This window comes from Dipodomys merriami, unplaced genomic scaffold (genome assembly GCF_024711535.1).
Source record: "Dipodomys merriami isolate MVZ:Mamm:240054 unplaced genomic scaffold, mDipMer1.0.p SCAF_93, whole genome shotgun sequence".
Taxonomy (NCBI): domain Eukaryota; kingdom Metazoa; phylum Chordata; class Mammalia; order Rodentia; family Heteromyidae; genus Dipodomys; species Dipodomys merriami.
Genome location: NW_027206546.1, coordinates 416,182 through 423,933, shown reverse-complemented (window position 1 = coordinate 423,933; position 7,752 = coordinate 416,182). Strand labels below are relative to the sequence as shown.

At 37.1% G+C, this 7,752-nt stretch overlaps 1 pseudogene; it reads left to right on the top strand.

Moving 5' to 3' along the window:
* The first annotated feature begins 5,084 nt into the window (after window positions 1-5,084).
* Window positions 5,085-5,183, top strand: LOC138821720 (U6 spliceosomal RNA; annotated as a pseudogene).
* Window positions 5,184-7,752: the final 2,569 nt, after the last annotated feature.

Sequence of the window (7,752 nt, the reverse complement as noted above, 5' to 3'; positions counted from 1 at the left end):
ACTAAATTTATTCTTTTTTCAAAATATTGGCAAGTGTATTGTGAAAATATTGTCTAGTTGGATAACATTCAAGTTGATGACCCTCTGATAAAGAAGGGGTAATTAATTCAAATTAGTTGCCAAACAGCATTGATTTTTAAAATAGTAACATATAAACAATAATAATTACTGTACCAATACAGTGAAATTATATTTTATGCAGCTTATTTTTTAAATTCTATGATCAAAATGATGTACAGTGGGGTAACAGAAATTGTAAGGTAGTGAATACATAACTTTTAAAACTTGTTATCCCTCCCTCATTTTTCTCACAGTTTTCTTCGCCCCTTCACCCCTCACAAGTTGTAATGTACATTTCCAAAATATTGTCTTGTGAGTATTGCTGTTGCATTGGTTTGCCCTTTGTCCTTTGTCTCGCCCCTTTGTTGTTCCTCTTCCCTTCCCTAATTAAGGTAAATGTATACACAGTACACAGGGTAACAAAATCAAATACAGCAGGGATAAACCATAGGGAAAATCCCAAAGAAAATAGAAATAACATAGTACATCAAAAACAACAACCACAAATAAAAAAATCTGTTTCCATGTCTTGGAGTTCATTTTGCTAAGCATCAGCTTATACAGTCATATGTACACATAAAAAGGCCACTGGAAAAAAATTGTTGCATGGACACAAAATCATGAAAACAACATGTTAAATTTTTATGGTAAAGGTTGAATTAGGATTGGTGAATTTGCCATTCTGATAAAAGAATTCCAAAAGAGTTTTTAACTTATAATAGGTAAATTTTAATTGTTCAAAATTTTTAACAACTAAGCCTATTAAGAAAATTTAAAATTGCCTGGGCTATTAGGCTTTCATGCAAAGAAATCCATGGAGACGTAGTAGATAGGAAGCAATGTGGGCGAAGATGGCTCTTTTTCATACTAAACAAACAAACCTCAGAAAACTTGATGTAAATCCTATAGATTCCCTTGCGAATTGTCCTTACCCAGGATATATACTCTCACTGTGTGAAACAAGGTTTTAGTAGAATTTAAATACAAAGTTCTTAAAAAAGAAGGCATCAAAATTTGTGAATTAACCTTTGTTTATCAAACAGTTATTTTCTAAAAAAAAGATAATTTGGGTCAAAATATATAGGGAGAAAATTCCCTCCACGATGATAGAAGGTATTGGGTTTACACTTTTCTGTTTGTAATACTTTCCCCAATGTCTTTGCACGTGAAGGAGTAAAACAGAAAAAAAATCTGATTGGGTATTTGAAACCAATAATTTCATATTTCTAATTGTCTCACAAAATATAATATCCACCCCCAAAAAATTAAATACAAAATATAATATCCTTATTAACATGAGATAGTGAAGAATTCTCTTATTACATGAGCAAAAAGTTTTGGGTTTAAAAAAGAATTGAGCAAATGGAAAAGATTAGGAAATAATGTTCTTAGAAGCCCTGGGTAAGTGTATTGGCTTCAGCAGTGAAGGGAGGCTAAAACTTTTTGATATACATTGTCTTAAAATTTTTGCTACCTAACGTGATTTTACACAGCGGATTTAGCTCACTACAATGCAGAACTGATTGAATGAAGACATGAAAATAAATTCCACATCCAAATGTGGCAAGTTAAAAGAGATTTAAAAGAGAAACTATGAAGATGTAGCAGTGGCTGAGCGCTTAGAGTCCTTCAGCTTCACCAGACTTTAAGCCACGAAGCTATGATTAATTAGAAATCAGGCAAGAGCTAAAAAGAGGACATTGAAGTAGGACACAGAATCATTGTCCTTTTGTCACAGACACTGTCATCCTAGATATGGGTGATTTAAATCTATTCGTCATACATCTTGTTGAGCAAATAGAAGACCAAGAGAAAAATAATCTATTGAAATAATTTTGCAAAAATAACTTCACTGTTCCTAATATGGTATCTAAGGAGAGTCTTAAGAGAGAAGATAAAAATGGAGTATTTTTCAGTTTCCTCTATGCATCTTGTTAGCAAAATATATCTTTGAGGTTAGAATTGATTGAACCAAAAAATGATGGAGTACTTATTTCTGAGCACTTTAGACACAACGAGACTTTCAAGGTAAAAGAAAAAAGAAAAACATAGCCAAATATTTGTGATTACAGCTTCTTGGACTAGTTTTCTGGAGACAAATTTTACATTAGATTTGTCTTCATTAACATAGATGTTATTTCATGGCAACCAAATGCAAAAGAAAAGTTTAATGGACTCGCTTAGTCAATTAAACAGCATGATAGAAAAAAATGGCAAATAATATTTAGTGAATTATTTGACCAATTACTTTGCCATAACAAAGAAGGAAAATGTAATTCAAAATAAACTGACTTAAAAGTATGAAGAAAAAAATACTGAAGAGAGATGAGAGAAAACGTAGATGATTGTTATCTCTCCAGTGGAGTAATGGGTTCTTGACCTTGTTTCTTACATTCTATCTTCACAAGATATCAATTGTGGTTCAGGACAGGAGTATGCAGTTCAGAAAAAGAGAACTCACAGAAGAAAGATAATATTTACAGCAGATGTGGGTGATTTATAACCTTAGACAATCTATTTAAACCTCTTCATAATCCTCCCCTACCCCAAACTGCCCTCTTTGAGCAGCTTTGTTTGCTTTTACCAAGACTGCCCTCTATTAACTGCTTAAAAATTTTTAGAGGTCATATTCACACTCTCTAGAGATTGCTGTTTGGTTGTGTTTTTTGTGTGTTTTTATTTGTTGTTGTGTTTTTTAACTGAGTTTCAAAAGGATGTGCAAGCGTGATACAATTAAATATATCCATCTAATAATCTAATTCTCCTGGATCACAGTGGCTCCTTCTATCATTCTCAAACAACCCCTTCTCCAAGACTTATTTCCGATTTATGACTTCCTTTATCACATGTGTACATTGACTATTCTAGCTGTACTTGCCCCTTGTTCCATTTTTTAATTCATTCTATGTCTTTACTATTATTCCTCTCTGGTTTCAACTTCCTGATAGTCATTCTCTTAAACTGTCAATACTTTGAAAAGTTTATATACATTCCATGGAGTTCAATCCTGCATATACTTGAACTGATGTCAGCTTATATTTCCATAATTCATTCATCTGTAATAACAATTTGCAAGACTGGAGACCTGAAGCACCTAGACATGATTATAGTCTCATCCATTTAGAAGATTAATCTTTAGTCAAAAAGAAAGTTTAAAAATGACTTAGAATGTAATCCTAACTACTAATTTTTATAAATGGTTTTGTAAAATAGTGTGTGATTATTTTATTTCACATGGGATAATACTTTCTACTACCTATACAGTTTGGAAAAAGAAGAAAACTAAGATTTAGTACTATAGAGGAATAAGAAAAATAGAAGATTGATTTTGTTTGTCACATCTCAGATGAGTACCCATATTCAAGACTTAAAATCATATTTCTTACTATGTTAGACAGATAGGGAAAACATAAAACAACATATGATAAGGCAAGTATTTGTGACTTTTTAAAATGTCCCTTATTAAGTGATGAAATTTACTTTATTAGCTAACGTTTGGGTTTGAAATATGGGAGGCTGATCTATTTCACACATTTCTGGAAGGCACCTACTGAACAATACAAATGGTGCGAGGTACTATTTCTAGACTTTAATTAATGGTTGAACCTGTTTGGCATTAGTGCTGGGTAAATAAATCAACTCTATTGTAACTTGCTCCCTACACTTGAAAAACTTGTAATGTCACTAAGTATCATCTACTTATCGAATGTTATTTTGGCAAATGTGATTTCAAAAAGTTCATTTGAAAAGGAATACACTTTAAGATTAAATGTAGGTTATCATTGGTTTTAGAATGACAACATTTTTATACCACAGGACCATACTGTACTAAAATGCCAGTGTTTTGAAGCACTAAGGATCTTCTCAATTAATGTTTTTCTGAATTACATTTGACCTCTAAGTCAAGTTTTCCTGGCCTTGGTAGACATATCATGGATCTATCCTTCCAGGAACTATTTTTTGGACCCACTTCTGCTGCAGTGAAATCTTACATTAATCACTAGAGGAGGGGTATTAAAAATAATATGGCCTAATATTGAGAAGAAACATATGGCCTTCTTCTGGATCTATGGAAATATTTGGTGATAGAAAGGCAATAGTGTAAGTTCCTTTCTGGTTGGAATGTAGTCAGGTCAGGACATTAGGTAATCATGCATATGAACAATTTTTTCACCTTCTTTGCTTTAGCTACTTTTGAAATGGTAGATATAGTAAACAATTCTATTTTGATAAATTAACTTCTAGTCTGAACAGTTCTGTCTGAAGTGTTCATGTCTCTATGATCCCTTGCAACTAAGATTCGTTTTGTTTCAGTAAGACAATCTATGCTGTCAGGGTAAGATATTCTTGTTGGTCTATTCCTACATGGAAGAAAGGTAAAGGCTCAGGCAGACATTTGTACCAGTAAGACCTCATTTGCGAAATTTTAAGCTGTAGAAGTTTAGAAGTAGCTCTTAAACAAGGCTTACTTTGAATCCATTAGCTCCACAAAGCTAACTCAGTTGGATAAATAAGTACTTGAAAAAGCTATCTGCTTTGAACTTAGCAACAAATGCTTCAAAGTATGATTAAAGCTAGAATGAAAAAGACTTAAAATAATCATTGACAAAAAAATTGCAAATGTGAGCAATCGACTGAACAATATAATTTTATAGAGAATATAATTATACAGAGAATTTTAGGGAAATAAGATCAGTAGCATTGTTAGGAACAATTAAATTTCCTTATTATAAATAGGCACCCAAAGATATAAGCCTGTATAAAGATTGCATCATTAGGAGCTCGGAAGGTGGCTCAGTGGTAGAGCGCTTGCCTTGCATGCCTGAGGCCCTGGTTTCGATTCCTCAGCACTAAATAAGCAAAAAAGAAAAAAGCCGAATGTGATGCTGTGGCTCAATTGGTAGAGCGCTACCTTGAGCTGAAGAGCTAAGGCACACCGCCCAGACCCAGAGATCAGGCCCTGCGACCTGAAAAAAAAAAAAAAAAGATTTTATCATTAACTACTTAATTTTAGAGGACACTACATGCTTCAGCAGCACATATAACCAAATTACAACAATACAGAGATTAACATGGCAATTGCACAGGATGATATGAAAATTTTTGAAGTATTCAATATTTTGCATTTTTCAGATGAAAGAAATGAAAAACAATTATTAAAAGTTGATTACAAAATTACAAGTGTAACAATACATGTAATTCATAGAACTGAAATTTGGTTTGACATGAGTGTATTAAATCTTCCCCTTAGAAAGGCTTTACATAGCATAATCTTTACAAAACTTTTGAAATTAGGCAACCTTTTCATTTTATTCCAAAGAAATATACTATAAGGACCTAGGAAAAAGGAATCTTAAACTGTTTCTATATGGAATGAATCTGAAAGGAGACATTTATATATTATAAAACAATGTACAATTCAAAGTTTTCTATCTAGGAAAAAATAAAATAGATTATGGGCATTATACAAACATAGAATATAGAATATTTTAAACACTAACTTTTCAGACAAGCACCAGAAATATCTTTAGTTTCTGTACTACTCATTTCGACAGATAAATTAAAATTATTTCTGATTAAAAAAAGCAAAAACTTGAGGGGGACCAAGATGGGGACGGGCCAGTAAGGAAATTCCACAGCTCTCCCCAACCAAGAGACTTCAAGTTCAAATGCATAATCTCACCAAGAGACGGAAAACAACAAAAAGTCTAACACCCAGCAAAAAACAGGAGGTGGAAAAAAACAAAAAAGAAAGACAGATAAAGAAGAATTTCACAACAGAGAAGAACAAAGACCCCTCCCCCAATTTTTTCTGACCGTGTGGCAGCACACCAAGCTGCAGCCATCCTGGCCCGGCAGGGGCTGCCAGAGTTCTAGAGACACAGGGGGCTGCTGCAGATTACCCATGCTGAAGCCCCCTGAGGTACCGGTGTCAGACCCGCTGATTGTGAGGAATGGAGAAACCTCTGAGCTGGGAGCTTAGACAAAGGTCCCATACCCATCCTTCACTCTCCATCTGAGCAGAGAGGCTCCATCCGACCAAAGCCATTCGGCCCCACAGTGGGAACCCCAGAGCTACACTGGATGCCCACAGAACACCAGGGCAGAAAACCTTAAAGGAACTGGTGCTGATCCAGAGAGTGCAGAGAAAAACGCCAGCACTCAGAACCTGCATGGAGGCCGCTCCCCCACACCTCAGTTGGATGCCAGAGGCCCATCATGTGGGGTGGACCGGAACAGGGTCAACTGAGGCAGAGACAGAAGAGAAACACACAGAGCCACCACCACCCTGCCCAGTCCACAACCACGTCAACTGAGCTCTGACTGCAACGGCAACCAGTGACCTACATCACACAGAAACAACAACTAAATCCAGGTGAGTACACTGCAGGGGATGGTATATTCCTCAAAGGAGACCAGAGCTGTTGGAAAACCCCAGACCCTCTACCCCAAAACCTGGACCACAGGACCCACTAAAACTGGAAAGTTTTCGAGAGCTCCACCAGCCTGTGGAGCACATCAAGCTGGCCACGCTAGAGCAAGAGAGCCCATAGAAGGGAGCTTAAATGCCCAAAGCAGGAATAGAGCCCCTGGGTCAAGACACCCAACAGTGGAAGAAATTAGAACTCTGTACACAGGATGCATAACCTATGTGGGATACACAGCAGCACAGGTCCAACTGGTGTGCCCCAGGCAAGGGGCCAGGACCAGGCCTGGGGATTCGGTGCCTGAGCAGCACAACCAACTCCTCCCAATGGAAGTCAAAAGCTGAGCATATGCCTCAGCAGAGGGGAGAAAAACAGGGAAATGTACACCCTGGGAATTAAGCGTGTGACAGCAAAATACCCGGGGGTTCAGGACAAGAGAAGCCCAAACCCCACAAGAACCTGGCTCATATATTCTAGGATGGGAATTTGAAAACACAGGCTGCCAGCAGCTGATAATAGTCAGGAGCTTAGGCTGGCAAGGTGGATCAGCAGTAGAGTGATTGTCTTGGGTACATGAGGCCTTGGATCTGATTCCTCATCACCACATAAGCAGAAAGGACCAGAAGTGGTGCTATGGCTCAAATGGAAGGGTGGCAGCCTTGAGCTGAAGAGCTGACAGACACAGCCCAAGTCCAGAGTTCAAGCCCACAACTGGCCCAAAAAATAAATCAGGATCCCATAGCAGTCTCCAGCATCTGGGAGAGTGCATCCAGCACATCTGATTTTGCCAAGAGCACCAGTAGGAGCAAACAGGAGCAGTCTAGGCTGCTCAACCCTTATAAGGTGGATACTGCAGTGATCCATAGCAGAAAGCCAAGAACCCTGTGTGTGTCAGACCAGCAGCTGGAGCTTGGCCCCCAACAGAACCAAGATCATGTACAGACTCTCTCTACCAACACAGATACAGTAACGAAGCAAAGACAGACACCTATTGACCAAATCAGAATTTCAGATTAGTGTGCAATAATTAGTATGCAAAAATAACAGAGAAAAATTACAAGGTTTATCAACACCCAGGATAGCAAGCTATCTCCAATAGCCAGCAGCCACCCAGGGGAAAGCCCCAGTGGGAGCAAAGCAGGAATGGAAAACAAACGGTACATCCAAGAGATGCTGGAAGCAATGACTCAAGAATAAAGCACGAAATAGACCAGAAATGGAAAGAACACAGGGTCAAAATATCGAAAGAGATGCAGGATATCAA